This window comes from Apus apus, chromosome 4, assembly GCF_020740795.1.
Source record: "Apus apus isolate bApuApu2 chromosome 4, bApuApu2.pri.cur, whole genome shotgun sequence".
NCBI classification, from domain to species: Eukaryota; Metazoa; Chordata; class Aves; order Apodiformes; family Apodidae; genus Apus; species Apus apus.
Window position 1 is genome coordinate 26,394,921 of NC_067285.1, and position 15,635 is coordinate 26,410,555.

Below are 15,635 nucleotides of genomic sequence, written 5' to 3' on the forward strand. Positions count from 1 at the left end.
CTTGAGTTCTACAGTAGAAAGGCTGGGCTGTTAATTCTAAAAATAGATGTAGTGTTGCACAATATGATTGATGAGAGCCAGTATCATACATAGCCACGTATACATGCCTAGACTGAAGTATGAACAGGACAGCAGGAATTTTTCAAATGTGCTGATGTTTCCAAGTCTAAAGAAAATTTTTTACAGTACACTTAGGATTATCAAGAGTTGGGTATCCTTCATTAGCTGGTGTATATAAAAGACTAGATAACTGGAAAAATGTGTTGGGTAGAACATGCTAAGCTAGCAGAATTAAAGGGGAAGGATTGTTTTCTCCAGGCTGCAGGTCAGTCTGAACTGTCATTCTGCTTTCTTCTCACCGTAAAATTAATGAAATCTCCATGTCTTGTTGGTACTGAGAGCAGGGATAGTTTGCACCTCTGAAACTTTATAATATGCTGATTTTTGCTCTGTGTTCTAGTGTCTGTTGACCTGTATTGCTTACCCTGTGTGCAAAAAAAATCATCATACGTGATGCTGATTGTATGAAACTTAAATGCCCAAAACTCTAAAATTTCACAACACTGAGGCCTAGCCTTGGTCTTAAATCAATTATGTTGGTTTTAAAATTGTATCATTATGGATGAAATCCTGATTATTTTTTTTTATATTTAAGTCCACTCAAATAATTTTAACTAAAAAATATTTTTGTGCTTTTCATAGTCTGTTCTTCACAGTTCCCTGAAACAACACTAGCAGTGAGGATTCTGAGTGATTTATATGTTCACCAAGATGTTTAATTTGAAAACTAAATGGAAATTTGATTCATGCATGCTACTATCAGCTTAAATTTTTGTTTGACTGTTTGGGCAGGTGGAGAAGGGAACAGAGTTTGGAAAGTAGAGCAGCAAAGTCTACAGTAAATTGACTACATGGTATGAACTTTGTTTATAACGTCTCTCCTAAGGTTCCTGAACAGGCACAGAAAATTGTCTTATTTCTGTCCGTGTTTGGAGCTGCCTGGGTAAGCATGCCCTTAAGATGGTGTCTAAAAGCCGTTGGGTCCTCAGAGACATACAATGTCTGATGGGAGGTGGGCTCCTCTGAATGGCATCCAGAGCAGCCAGACAGCTGCCAAGACTTTGCTCCATGAAATAAAGAATTCTGCCGGAGGGCTTTTTCTTCTAAGTTTTGCAACTGAAAGGAAGTACTTTTATCCGAAGTGCTTGCCTGACACAGGCATCTGAAACGTCTTCTGCAAACCCACAAAGTTCAAAGCATTGTGTAAGTGGCCACTTGTCTGCTGTAGGTATGTTTTTACTTTGGAGTGCAAATGGTAGGAAACATAAGAGATGTCTCCTACAGTTGCAAGATAACAAAGATCTTGCTTCCAGTAGGAGGAGAATTGTGAATCATGGCTCCTGTTGAGTTTTTGAGTTTTCTTTCCAGAGGGAACTGGAAAGCTTTGCCATTTGCAGAGGACAGATCTTGCACAGAGACCAGCAAAAAAGGTACTGATCTTAGACCTGGATTTCAGGCCTTGTTCCAAGGGCTGTTAATGCATTTCACATAATCATGAAATGTGAAAGTCATATACAGTCCTTGGAGAATGGGATGGAAGCCAGACAAATTCCAAGAAATTGAAGATAAAGTGAAGTGCCTTTAGAACCTGCTAAATCTGGAAAACATTACAATTTTGTGCATGCAAAATTGAATTCCTCCCACTCTGAAAGACCTGGCCACCGATCCTTCAGTCAGGCTGCAGAATGTCCTAGATAAGGGTTCTACAGGGTTGCAGCCCTGCTGTTAGCCTACCCAAAGGGACCACATTTTGTGATCTTGGAAACAAAATCAGGTCCAGCATTTAGAATGTTTTGCTGGAGTACAATCATAGAATCTTAGGGGTTGGAGGGGACCTTGAAAGATCATCCAGTCCAACCCCCCTGCCAGAGCAGGGTCACCTAGAGCACATCACACAGGAATGTGTCCAGGCAGGTTTGAATGTCTCCAGAGGAGGAGACTCCACAGCCTCTCTGGGCAGCCTGTTCCAGTGCTCTGTCACCTAACAGTAGAGAAGTTTTTTCTGATGTTTTCGTGGAACCTCCTATGTTGCGGTTTGCACCCGTTGCCCCTTGTCCTATAATGGTTATATAGGTATAATAAATATGTATAATAACATACAAATCACTAATGCAGCAAAGATGAAATGCTAATTTAGTGTATAAATATTTTTAGAAAGATCCATGAAGTCTTTTTGAGAGTGTTTATTAAAAATACTAATGGAGACTGAAAGTTCTCTGCCCTGTCAGCTTCAGCAAAGGTATAGGTATGGTAACCATGTCAGACATTGGTCTGGGATAGTGTGTTTTCCTACTGCTAATGGGTATTTCCTGTGAACAGCTAGTGGAACAGTGTACTTCTTTATTTGAATGTTATGTAAATTACATTTCAAAGTTTTCTAATCTGTCTTTCAGAGATTAGGTCAAAACTTGGTGCCACGAAGAGTCCAAATGATAATTGGAAATGTTCTGAAGAACTCTTATTGATAAATCTGTGGGCTTTTTTTAAGCTAGCCTTGGGATTGTTTGGAGTTGCCTCGTCCTTTCTGAATTCAATGTTGGCAAAATGCATATGAAAAGGATAGAAAATATGTGATGCCAAGGAGCTAGGAACAGTTAATAGGAATTTGAAATGGGCAGTCCCAAAGAAATAAACATGACAGCAAAATGCTGAAGAAGGAACAAATTCCTTCTAAGTGCATTTCCAATGCTGGAGACTGCGAGGTCTGACTATCTGGTTTACAAAAATGTTTTCTTTCTTAAATAGAATGTTAATTTTAAAATATTTTTTTGTAGTTGTTGATGTTACTGTACCAACAGCTACCTCTGCTGGCCCAGTTCCTTGTATGCATGTCATGTTTTCATTATTTTCTAATAATGTACACAAAATGTAGATCACTTCTCAATGCATTAAATATCACAGTTCAACACTCGGGTAGTTACTGGAAACTAATAATTGAAAGTTTATCCTGGGCTTGAGAAACAAAACTTCCCTGTAGTAATTTAATCTTCAATCATCTTTTCCTTGTTTGTAACCCCATTATTTTTTTTCAGTAAAATATAGGATTAATTAAAACACTTTTAAGAAGAAGAATGCTGTGAAGCCAAAGGAGCAGGTGTAATACAGAAAGTTTGTTTTTACTTAAAAATATTGATTACATTTCCTATCTGTGGTGTCCTTTTAAAGCCATTAGAAAGACAGTCTGCCTCAGAGGGTGTTTTCTGTTTATTTCCTATTCTGCATTTTTGTTTTCCTGTGTGGGTTATCTATTCTGCCTGCATTTGTGTCAATGCCAAGGGATCCCGGCTAAGTCTTTATTGCACTTCGGTGAAAAGAATGAGCAATTTCTTTTTCTCTCTGCACCGCTGGATGTCACTGCTACCCCAGCTACTATGAAGGCCAGCAGTAAACCCAGGGTTTTTTTCTGCAGTAAAAGATTTGCATAACAAAGATGCCAGAAAAAGACGACTCTAGATTCCGGTTAGGCTAGAAGGTGTTTAGAAAAGACGTCTACCTCTGCGATTGTTTTATTTGTGTGGACGTTTTCCTTTTTAAACAAGAAAATTAAGGATATACTGTGCTGACCGATACAGTCTGTAGTATACAGGTATTTCTAAATAACTGTGGAGGGAATAAATTATTAACAGACTCACTGAAATCCTTAATAATGCCTTATGTTTTAGTTATATTAATTTGAGATGCTGCCAATGTGCGAGTGACTTCATTTACCCCACAGACGTCTGTCAGAGGCGGATTTAGTGGAGCCGGAGTAGAAAGGTGCAAGAGCCAAGTGGTAACAGCAGAGGGAGCCGGGGAGGTGGAGAAATGATAATAACGTGACAGCACTGACTCAGTCTTATCCACTCTCATTTCGATTGATACCTGAATAGTTCCATCCAAATTTGTTGTTCTTCTTTACAAAAGTCTTCCCTATAATATTTCTACTTTCTCTTTTAAGTCCAGCTACTGATATATTAGGATTTAAAGCTGTTTAAAGTCTCTCAGGAGCTTCTGTGGGTTTTTTTTTTTTTCCTGCACACCCTTATCTCTCTTAATGTCATAAATATAAAAGCCACACGATAATTCCAACTTTAACTCTGATTTCCAGAAATCTCCTTGCATAAATAGAAAATTTTTCCACCGAAAAGTTGTGTTTGATGACAATGATAACCCTGAGCAGATATAGTGAAATTGGTGAACAGCTCTGGTCATGCCATTTTCCACAAGCTACTCCTCATAATGGATCATTCATTAATTTCAGGAAACTTTTTGTAGTGGCCTGAGGGAACAGCATTGACAAGCAATACAGGAACATCAGCTTACACAAGTTTACTAACCAGATTTTCCATTTTAATTCCTGCAGTATTACTGCACCCTTTTACTGCTGAAGTGATTGTCTTTTGAAAACCTTCCAATGTGCTTCAAAACTTAGTTAATGTTTCTGTGATGGATGAGATTTTTACTCTAATTTTCTTGGAAACACAGTGAAGCACACAAAACAGAGATAATATCAAAGGCAAGTAAATGGGACAAAGAGAGGTTGTTCAAATTATCTCCATACTAACAGTGACAGTCAATTCAACTACTCTGCAAACACAAGACTTTGAAATTGCAAGAGACCCTTATTGATGAATGCTCTTCCTAATTCTGCAGTCATTACATCTTATAGCTGCTGAATTTTTCCCAGATTTCCTATTTCTCCTGCTAAATCTTAGCAGTTACTATTGCACCCTCCATCTTTCCATCTCTTCCAGAAACTGCACTGGAATTTTCTGCTTTGGCTCTGGGCTTTCTGGAGATATGACTTGGTGCTCTATGAGATGACTTAAGTACTCCTGAGATGGAGAAATTCTCTCTTCCAGTCATTTTTACCACCTGATAATCCAATGACTTTTTCTAGCTCTGTTTCCTCACTTAGAGCCTCCCTAAAATTCAGGTGATTCTTTTCCTAGTCTCTTCTTTCAGATTTACCAGTCAATTCCATTTTATTTTGGTTTCTAAGAAGCCTTGAGCAAGGCTGGGGAGGCCTGCAATCCATCCACACACACACACCCCCCCCCCCCCCCCCCCCCTTCTGTGTTGTTTTGTGGTGTGTTTTTTTTTTAATTAACATTTATTTGAGCAACTTTTGAGCAACTGCATGTAGAGGATAAGAAGGAATCTTGATAACAGGATCAGAGGGTGGTTGATGCACTGGTGTCTTATCTGCTTTTTCTGACTTCAGATGGGTGTGGGTGAGAGGAACTGTGCATTTATGCCTTTGGTTGTAAGCCTTGACTTCGCAGAGAATTAATCACAAAAAAGCAGCTCTAAGCTCACCCCATGTAATTGCTCAACCATTCCTTTCACCCTTTAGCTGAGCACTTGGTGGGGTTGCTGCTGTCATTGTTCCTGGTCTAGGGGCAATGAAAAAAATCCCTAAAATCCAAGCCCTGGAGAAAATGAAGGAAGTGTGGAGAATATGAGACAGCCTCTGGTGTTGAACTGCCTTCCTCAGCCTCGCCTTCCTGCACGCAATGCATTTTCATAGTTGGTGAGGCACTTAAGAAAACAGTTTTGCTATATATATGAGGAAGAGAGGGCGACAAGTGTGTTTCTCTGTGTCAAGAGAGATTGTAAGGTGCCAAAAAGAAGAGAACCAGTGCATGGAAGTTAGGCCCGAAGCTAGACAGGGAGAGTGAGCAAACATTCCCGCACCTGCCAGCTGGGAATTACCTCAGGTGTGAGCTATCACTTGCTCACCAGAGAGTTTAAAAACCACGAGTCAGCCCCTCCTTCCCTTCCCACCTATCCTCCCAGAACGTCGAAGGACAGATTTTAAAGCCCTGAGACATGTGAAGACTCCAAAACACTTTATGAGGTAGTTGTTTATTATTATCAGTCTTTTTCCTTCGCCTTCTGGCTTTCCAGGTAAAGCTCAATTGTGCTTTCGACATTACCCTGAAAGTGCAGGCCCCTGACAAGCTGGTTCTTGCCGCTGAGGTCCCCGAGGCCGGAGAAAAGTCGGTGGGGGGGCCGGGCCGCGCTCCCTCAGCCCGGCCCGGGGAAGGCACGGGCCGCCCGGCTGAGCCTCTTCCGCAGGGAGCACGGTTCGGCCACCTCCAGCGGAGAACTCGTTTGAAATTAAAAAGCTGAGAGCGCAGCCGCCCGAGGGGGCTGCCGAGGAGCCCCGCAGGGCAGGGGCCGCCGTTCCCGCCGCTGGCGCTCGCAGCTTCTGCCCGGCCTCGGGGGTTTTTAAGCGGGCGCTGGAGCTGCCCCGCCACCTGCGGGGACGACTGTGGGGGTCACAGCGGGCGCAGCCGCCCGGAGGACCAGGGAGAGTCCGGGGATTAGGAAGGAGAGAGAGCTGGGCCTCTGGCGCGTCCCCTTTGTGCGGAGCACGGCTGCGTGTGGGGAGCGGGCGTGGCCGGAGGGACGGGCGTGCATTTCCGCGCTGCCTGGGCCGCGGCGGCGGAGCGGCTGCGCGGGGGCTGCCTGGAGGCTGTGCGGGGTCTGTGCGGGGGCTGCCTGGAGGCTGTGTGGGGGCTGCGCGGGGGCTGTGCCGGGGCTGCCTGGAGGCTGTGCGGGGGCTGCCTGGCGCTGGTGGCCGGCCGCGCTGAGGCGGGGAAGGTCGGGGCCGCGCCGTGCCCATGGACTAGTCGAGGCAGTGGAGGGACGCTTGAGTCGCCGACCGCCGCCTCGCTCTCCGCCCAACTTGGCAAAACTTAGCGAGCCGGCTGCTGCCCCCGGTGAGTCACTGCCCGCCCGCCGCTGGCCCGGGCATCCCTCTCAGCCGTCTGCCCTGCCCCGCGTCCCCGCCGAACGGAATGTCCCTTTCTCCCCCCGCGTCTTAAAGCATCGGCGTTTGAACTCCTTTCTGGAGGACGGCTCTTCCCTGCAACATCCCCTGGGAGCTGGCAGCCATTGAAACGGATGTGGAGCGGCGGCTGCCCGGCTGCCCTCCGCGGGGCGGGCAGCTGCCCTCCGGCTTCCCAGCTTTCCCGAAAGCGCGGGGCTGTGGCGAAACTGCCATTGTCCATTCAAGGCAGCCGGCGTGGCCGGGCGAGGCTTCCTCTGGGAGTTGACGCGAAGTTGTTTCGTTGAGTGAGGTGCCACAAGGGAGAAAATTATTTATTTTAAAGGAAGACCTTTTAGGGCGGTGCAGGGGCAGGGCGCTGCGTGCGCGCTTCTCGTGCTGCTGCTGGCGCTGGCTGCTGCCAGCCCTGCCCTCCACCCAGGCCTCGCCGGGAGCTGAGGCAGCTGCTCCCTGCCCGTGTGCACAGAGGCCTGTAACTTTTTTTTTTTTTTAAATTTCAATTTAAATTACTTGTAAGCTGTGTTAGCAAGGGACCTCTGTCACCCTTTCAGCTCCCTGCCAAAGCAGCCCTGGCCGTCGAGCACTCCCATCACCTGAGGTGAGCTGTGCTGAACAGCCGGGCCTGTTTGGGCTCTGGAGGGATCCCAGGATGGGTGTTTGGGTAATTAACACATCAGCAGTTCCCAGATGGTCATTTGTCTTCTAGCGGGTTGTCATTGTAGTTTCAGGTGAATGTGTCTGGTCTGTGGCAGCTGCAGGGTGCTGTGGAGAAGCTGCTGCATACACACCGTATGAGGAGAGATCACGTAAAAATGTGTGGTTAATGTGGGCAAAGTGGGCTTTTTGCTTTTGCAGACTTTTTTGGTAAGGAAGGGAATGGCCCTTTTGTGTTTTTATGGAGAAGGCTGAAGCTAAGCTGGAAAAGGCCTGGTGTTTATACCAGGTATTGCACCTGCCTGACTTCAGTACAGGCTTTTTTTTTGGTATAGAACAGACTGCAATCTTACACTTTCAGAGTAGCTGCATAAGGCTGTTAGCACGTGTCTGACTTCACCTCGCATACTCAGTGCAGACTTAATGGTTTAATTTTGAGCCTGTCTGAATAAAGAAACTTCTAAAAATACAGCCAGTTACTTGTTTTGGGTTTTCCCTTCCTTAGTAGATCTTAAAGGTAGTTGAGGAGGGAAGGATTTTTTAAGATAACTGTCAGGATACGATTTTTCCAGTACTTTTTTTTGTTGTTTTGTAGGGACATAAAGCTTGTGACCTAGAGTGCTGGATAAAATGGAAGGAAACCAGCTCCTAGAGAATGGAAATAGAAGGTCTATCTTGTTCATAAGTGTTCTCGTTTCTGGCTATCTCCATCAGCAAGTTAGGCATCAGTAGTCCCATGTTCTTAGGACTTTCTGAGCCACTTAATACTTACAGTAAACGTGCAAATCTTTTAATGCATGGGTGTGAATGATTGAGATGCTTAACACTATCTACTTGACAGGGAAATTGTGTGGGGAGAGAAGGGACTGGGTCAAGTCATTGGTGTGAAGTAGGAATGAGCTGTGGGGGAAACTACTCGGCAGCTTTTTTCTTTTTTTGTTATGTCGTTAAACAAATCCAGGACATCTTGCTTGTTTCAATGTTACCTATTTTCTAGCCAGTGACAATGGAAGAAGGCAGTTCTAGGGTGTGATTCCTTTTAGCTCTGTTCTTTCCAGGTGGGGAGGGAAGAACATTGGTGTTTAAAATTACAGTGCCACTGAAACAACAGTTCTTAAAAATAGCTTCCTAGAAGTTTGGGAGTGCGTTTATACTAGTCGCAAAAAACAATGTGCAAGTAAGTTATGTGTTTCACATTTTTTTAATCTTTGTTGATCTCATTTATGGATGGACAAAGAGTTGCTAAAGGTGAGATCTAGAACTTAACCAAAATAATTTGAAAATAATTTGAAAATTGCTCTTCTTTGTCTGATGTGTGCTCTGTGTGACATTTATTTAGTGCTGTTGATCCAGTTAGCTTCCTTTGTGGCTTCCTTTGTGTTGAAACATTATCTCCAGCCCCCATGTAAGATGACCAAATCAGAGGAAACCTCACTTCAGTCTTAACTGGAGTTTTATTCTTGTCTCTGGGCATAGGCTTTGCTTGACATTTACTGCATTGTAGAATTAATGTTACATGCCTTTCCTCTTCAAAGCCTCTTTCCTCCCTGACTGCTTGTGGGGACATGAGGTAGGAGTGGGACAGAAAGGAAAGTATTTTTTGTGAACACTGTGTTAGAAGCAGTGTCTGTTCAAGAGCCTTCATATATGTAACGTACCTGACAGGAATAAAATGCTTTATGTTCTGGGCTGCCTTTTGCTAGATTTAGGCCTTGTAATAATTAATGGAAGGGTCATAGAATTGTTTAGATTGGAAAAGACCTTTAAGATAAGAGTCTATTACCCTAGTACTGCTAAGGCCACCACTAGAGCATTTCCCTAAGCACCATATCTACATCTCTTAAAACCTTCAGTGATGTTGACTCCATCACTTCACTGGGCAGCTTGTTCCAATGCGTGACAAGCTTCTTAGTGACTTAAGTTTTTTGAAATATCCAATGTAAACCTCCCTTGGTGCAACTTGAGGACATTTCCTTTTATCCTATCACTTGTTTCTTGGGAAAAGAGACCAACACCCACCTCGCTACAACCCCCTTTCAGGTATTTGTAGAGAGGAATAAGGTCTTCTGTCAGTCTACTTTTTCCTGACTAAACAACCCCGGTTCCCTCAGCCACTCCTCCTAAGACTTGTGCTCTAGGCCCTTCACCAGCTTTTTCACTCTCCTTTGGACTTGCTCCAGTGCCTCAATGTCTGTCTTGCAGTGAGGGACCCAAAACAGAACACAGGTGATAAAACTGAACACAGATAATAAAAAGCCCTTTATCTGAGCCGTGAAATTCTATCAAATTGGGACACTTTCTTTGGTATCAAAGATGTGACTTTTTGCTCTTAGGTGTTGTAAGATTGTGATTGATGTGGCATGTTGTGTGAATGTGTAGATAATCTGGATGAAGAAGTTTTAAGTTTTAGGCTAACTGAAGAAGATGGGTTTTGATCCTTTATAGATCATTTTGTCTTGAGGTTGGCCTCTGTTTTTTTTCAAGTGTAGTTATATTTAGTTTATGAAGCTTCAGTGTGTGGCTACCAGTTGGACATTATCTGGAAAGGGAATGTTTAGGGGGGAAAGTGGGAGGAGGATTTCTGTCAGACTTTACTTCTGTCAAGTTTGCTGTCATGTATTAGGTATTTGAGCACTGCTGAGAGTGAATAAATTAAACTCGTTCTAATATCACTGTGTTAGATTAGAAATCTCATTGAGGTGGGGGGGAGGCATAGATCACAGAGTTATTGTCAAGACTTACTGCAGATTATGCCTTTATGTAATTTTCTGCTTTTGTGAACAAGTTCTATTTGAGTGGGTTATCTTAAAATATGTGGGTTTCAGACACCAGACAAAGGAGGCACTTAAGCCTCACTTGTGCATGAATCGAGAATATTTTTATTTGTGGGCTTTTTGTGCCATACTGTGTTGCACTGTGGCTTCCTGGGTCAAAACTTCCTGCTTCTGGTAGAATGGACTTCTGTACTTTGGCATTTGTTGTGAATTTCCAAGGCTAAAAGGCTGCAATTCACAAAATCCATGAACATGTTTCTCATGTTGCTGTAAGCTCTTTTACTGAAGTACCTAGGATAAAGTAAATCAAAACCTCAAGCAAGAATTTTCATTACTTTGTAGTAATGTAGGGGGAATTAAAAAACGGTCCTTTTCCATGTGTCTTCCGATTGTATGTCCAAAGGATGGTCATGTGTCTTCCACACTAGTAGTACACAGTCCTAAAATGTATGGCTCTTCTGGAGCTGCAGAGTTGTTAGTTTGTGTTGGATGGTATGATACAGCTTTTCAGACCATAATGCAGCTCCGGCAGGAACAGGATCCTCATTGACTCTTTGGCTCTTGCTCAGACAAAAGCATCTGATAAAGGAAAGGTTAAGAGCAATGTTGGAGGTGATCAGAGTAAAGCTCATCAAGGTTAGATATGTGTGGGTTTTAAAGCTGAATAGCTTGGGCTCCCCCAAAAGGGCTGAGATCTGATTTTATTCTAGCAATCAAAAAGATGGGAAAAACTGAAGTGTCTGGGTTCAGATGACTTAATTTTGAGAATGGCCACAGTTTAGTTACTTAAATATAGTTGAATTTTTATTTTATTTTTTGCATTGTAAAACAGCAACATCTCTTTATTCTGGATGACTGAACAAAACCTGTTTTCAGTATGGTCAGTGAGCTAAAAAAATATTGTTGGGTAATTCTATTTTAGGCATGTCACAGATAAGAATTACAGCAAAGGATTTAACCTGCAGAAAACGGTGATCCTGAAATATTGACATGATAAGGGATTGCAATATTTACAGTTGAAACCACTGACTTGAAGGGCCAGGCTTTTGCTGACCTTCTTTACCAAGCCAACATTAATCTTGGAATGGGAGCCCTTAGAGAGAGGAAAAGTATCATTCTGCTCATGATTTCAGGCTTGAATTATGTTATCACTTATGCAGAAAACTTTTAGCACATGAAAATAAAATATGCTGACGCTGGAGAAACTGTATCCAAATTCAGGGATTTTGGATTTAAAAGTAGTTTTATTTTCCTTTCTGGTTCAGAGTGTGTCTCACTGCCTGTTTGTAAGGGGGAACCACCTGATTTGCTTCAGTGTTTCCTGTTTCTGATCCTTTTTGAGGGCAAAGCAGCAGTATTTTATCCCTTTCTTTGTACTAAAACTCAAACATCTGTGTAAATGAGTATTTTCCAGAGTGCCTGCTTACATTTGTTTCTTCTGAGAGCTGTTTCTGTGTCCTCATCTTTAGGATTGTGTGCAAAAGCTGAAAATCTTAGGGCTATCTTCATCCTTAATCTGAACCTGAATGTGAAAGGCAAGGGTGTAATAAACATAGGGCTCTGTTTCCTCTTGATCTTCACTGTAGATGTTTTTGAATGTTGTCCTGGTATTACAAGGGAGCTTTTCTGTTTTACACTCCCAGTCTAGAGAGCAGGCATTTAGAACAAATTGACAAAGGGTCCTCCATGTCAAGACCTGTGCTAAAGCTGCCTGATTGAGTTGGGGCTCTTCCTTTGGCACTAATAGGCTCAGACACTTGCTGATCTTGTGTGTGCATGTGAGCTTCTGTATGGGTTGTTAGCTTTTTCATTCTCTTTCCCTCAGGTTACTAGTGTACAAACCCAAATTTGTTCATGGGGCCCAACAGCCCTTTCAAAAAAATTTTTTTCCTATTTTAAAGGCTTTTGTTTCCTGCTCAAAGACTAAATAATTGATACTTGGTCTCTCTGGCAAGGTGTTTTATCTAAATAATTGATAGATTTGGAGATAACAAGTCAGCTTCCAGTGGCTGCAGTCATAGCTACCAGAAGCAGGATGAAGAACACTATTCAGAGGCAGCTGAATGCTGTGAATTTTAATATTTAAAAAATAGTGTGACTTGTTCTGCCTGGCAAGCGCTGTCTGCTCTTGCTTTGGGGTATAAAATCAGTTCTGAAACGTGCATTGATATCTAGAAAGTCCAAGAATAGAAAATAAAGAAAATAGCCTTAAGTAACTTGAATCTGAAGGAAGACACCTGAGATGTTGGACTTCAGTCTCTGACTGCCAGGTTATGGAGCTAATTCTCTTGACGCACATTTCTTCTCTCTCTCGGCAATTTGTTATTAACTGGTGCTCAGGGAAGTACTTAATGCTGTGTGGAAGGTGAATGCAGTGGTATATAATAAAGGGTACAAAACACCAAAGCTTTCTAACCTGCCCTGTGTATTCAGTTACTTCAGTTTGTCTCTGACAAACTGTCTCCTCTGTGGAGAGGTTCATCTAAGAAGTCATCTGACTTGAAACTAGTGGATAGCCAGTTAGTGAGATGACTCTAAGAAGTGGCTTGCTTTGAAAAGCACACAGCACGCTGAGGTTGCAAAAGGTAGTTTGGCAAAGTGGTCGTAGCTGTGGTCCGGTTCTGCAAAGCAGAAGGGGGTTCAACTGAAAGACCTTGTGAGAAGGGAACGTGGTGGTCAGCTCTTTTCTCCTGATCTGTGCTGATGTGTTAGGCAGTCATGCTGTTAGCCTGTTAAGATGGCAGTTTCCTGTGTTCTTTTTTTTTTTCCCCTCTGAGGGTACTTGTTTTGTTGTTTGTTTTTTTTTTTTTTTAATTAAAAACACAGATTTGGAAATGTTTGTGTCTAACCTCTGCACCTTCTAATTCTGGTGGTGCATTTGCTGTTACTGCAGAGGCTATAATGTCTGCACTGGAAGGAGCTCCGACAGTGTCACTTCACAGCCTTTGCTACCCTGATCTCTTTAAGTGACACCGTGTTGTTCTTGGCGTACTGCTGAGAGGTGGAAAGCCTGATTTTCCTCCTTCCCCTGGGGCGGATGCAGCTTCCAGTGAGACAGTCGAGGGTTTCTCACGACCTGCCTGAGCACTGACTCTTGGGGGAAGGGCTGGAGCTGTTCAGGCATGGGGCTTGGTGGCCTGGAGCAGCTTTGGTGTTTGTCTTTTTCGTTCTTTTTCCTTGTGTTGTGGTAGCATGTGCAGGGTGCTCTGCAAAGCTACCTGCTATGCCTCCTGAAGCATTAGCTTACTTCTATGTCTTTGTCTGTGACATCTGGTCTGCTGAAGTGCTGCTGGTGGTTAGGCTTGTGAGATGTTTGAAGCCCGTTTTGTTACATCTGTGATGTTTTCTGGTGTTGAGTTAGAGATTTTTTTGCTGGTATTTTTTTTGAAAGTTGCACAAGTGTGTTTCTTTACCAGAAAGTCATTTGGTAGGGAGAGTAATTACATGGTTGTTGAGCTGTTTATGTGGCCACAAAACTATTTTCTCTTGTGGCCTCTGAGCTGGCAGTCGCCCTGGTCAGCACCTATAATAAGGTGGTTCTGGGTGTGTTGTGAATGTGATTGGCACTCGAGGCAGAGGACAGACAAAGAAAGTAGGCTTTGAAAGCATCCCCAAACCCAACACACGTTAATGCCCTATCCCCCCCCCAAAGTAGCATCCTTGTGGTACTGCCAGGGTGCCTTATTTTGAATGAGTATTCCTCTGGTGTTTGAAATCATGGGCCCTGTTAGTTGGGGTGCTAGGGGAGAAACGTTTTACTTTTTAATTATGAGTTAGATGTAGAGCTGAATGCTCTACATCATGTCTCCATGACGTGAAGACAGCATGAATTAACCAGAATAAGTGATGAATGTAACTAGTATTGTACAGATAGATGGATTAATTTCTTCACATGCTTATTACCAGAGAACAGATGTCAGTGCTGGGATTCTTTTTAACATAACGTATACCTTGATCTGGTTAAAATTTTTAAAATATATGTTTATTATACATATTACATATTTATATAAGTACATATATAGGAATGTTCAGTGTAAAGGCTAAGAAATATGCTGTGGATGTGGACAGGTTACGTGTTATACCCAAAGCAAGGAATGTTTTTAAGGAAAAAAAAAAACAAACACCACAACAAAACCAAACAAAATTTCATATGCTCAAATTTTTTTCAGTGTAGATTACTGTAATCAATCTCATAGTGTTCTCTTTTGGGGAAAAAATAAAATTAAAGCATATCCTTTTTGGCTGAAATGTAAGCTGGAAGTTGAGGAAAGCCACAATATGTCTAAAAGTGTAGGATATTCCCTGCACAGAGAGTGGATGAGTCAGCAAAGAAAGTTGGTGGCTTCCTGTCTTTTATGATACGAAGTGGTACAGTAACTGAAGGACCCATTTTGTTCTTGTAATATCTGGGTCTGTATGGAGGTATGAGAAGGAACAGGCAGTATGTTTTGGAATAGTTTCTGTTACTGTTGATTAACTAAATAAAGAGAGAATTATTCTCTGGACTGGAAGTTCTGGCTCCTCAAATGCTACTTTGTAAGGGTTCCAAAACCTGTTGGAAGCAAAAAGTCAAAATTATATGATTGCTTTAGTTTGAGACCTTGAGTTTTGTCCTGCTGCTATTGATGTTATAGGGAGTAGGTATGTGTCTGCTTTCATGAGAGGTTATAGAAAGCTGCTGTTGAGTTTTGATCGGCTAAGATTATTGTAGCTACTTGTTCTAACAAGTGAATAAACTGCTGGTCAGAATGACTGACATGCTTCTATGCATTCCACTATACCTGGACTTTCTGCAAAGTAAAAGGAAAAGGTAACTTGTGGTTCATTTTGTATACTAAATAAATTATAACACAGGCAAACTCCTATTCAGGTGAAAATGGTCAATAGTTTTGATAGAGAAAATTTTCATAGGTGTGAAAGATTATTTCCAAACTTTCCCAAGGTGTTAGTGAGCCATTCATTGAACTGCAGGGACAGTGTCTAATGTTGGTTTCATTTATCCTGGTGTAATTTGACTGAAGTTTAACTCGTCTGAGGTCAGGGTCAGTGAAGGCTCTGCATCCTGTACTCCTGTTGTTGCCTGCAATTCTTAAATATTAAGAGCCTGACAGCTTACAAAAAGAGCCTTTTCTCTTCTGCTGTCTTTCACTCTTTTGCTTGTGTTTGGAAAATCACTGGATTTTAGATTTAGTTTACTTGTGACATTTCTTCTTGCTTCCTGTGCTATCTATCCCATGCATTAGGTCAGAATATGGAGTATACTCTATTTGCAGTCAGCTACTTTGGGCACATTTCCCTTGGAGTAGGTAAGACAATCCATGCCTCTTAGCTGCTGCCTTTGAGAAGTGCAGTTGTGTGTTGAAGCAGAAAGT

The 15,635-nt window shown here is 42.6% G+C and overlaps 1 protein-coding gene across 2 annotated transcripts in view; it reads left to right on the forward strand.

The window, feature by feature from the left end:
• TSPAN14 (tetraspanin 14) overlaps positions 1-15,635 on the forward strand; it is a 54,963-nt gene that overhangs the window by 10,616 nt on the left and 28,712 nt on the right. Inside the window, exon 1 of one of the 2 annotated variants that reach the window (XM_051618419.1) lies at positions 6,577-6,767. The exons of the other annotated variant lie outside the window; for it this stretch is intronic. The gene's annotated coding sequence lies outside the window, so the exon portion shown is untranslated. Of the gene's footprint in view, positions 1-6,576; positions 6,768-15,635 lie in introns of those variants that run through there. 2 annotated transcript variants of the gene reach the window in all.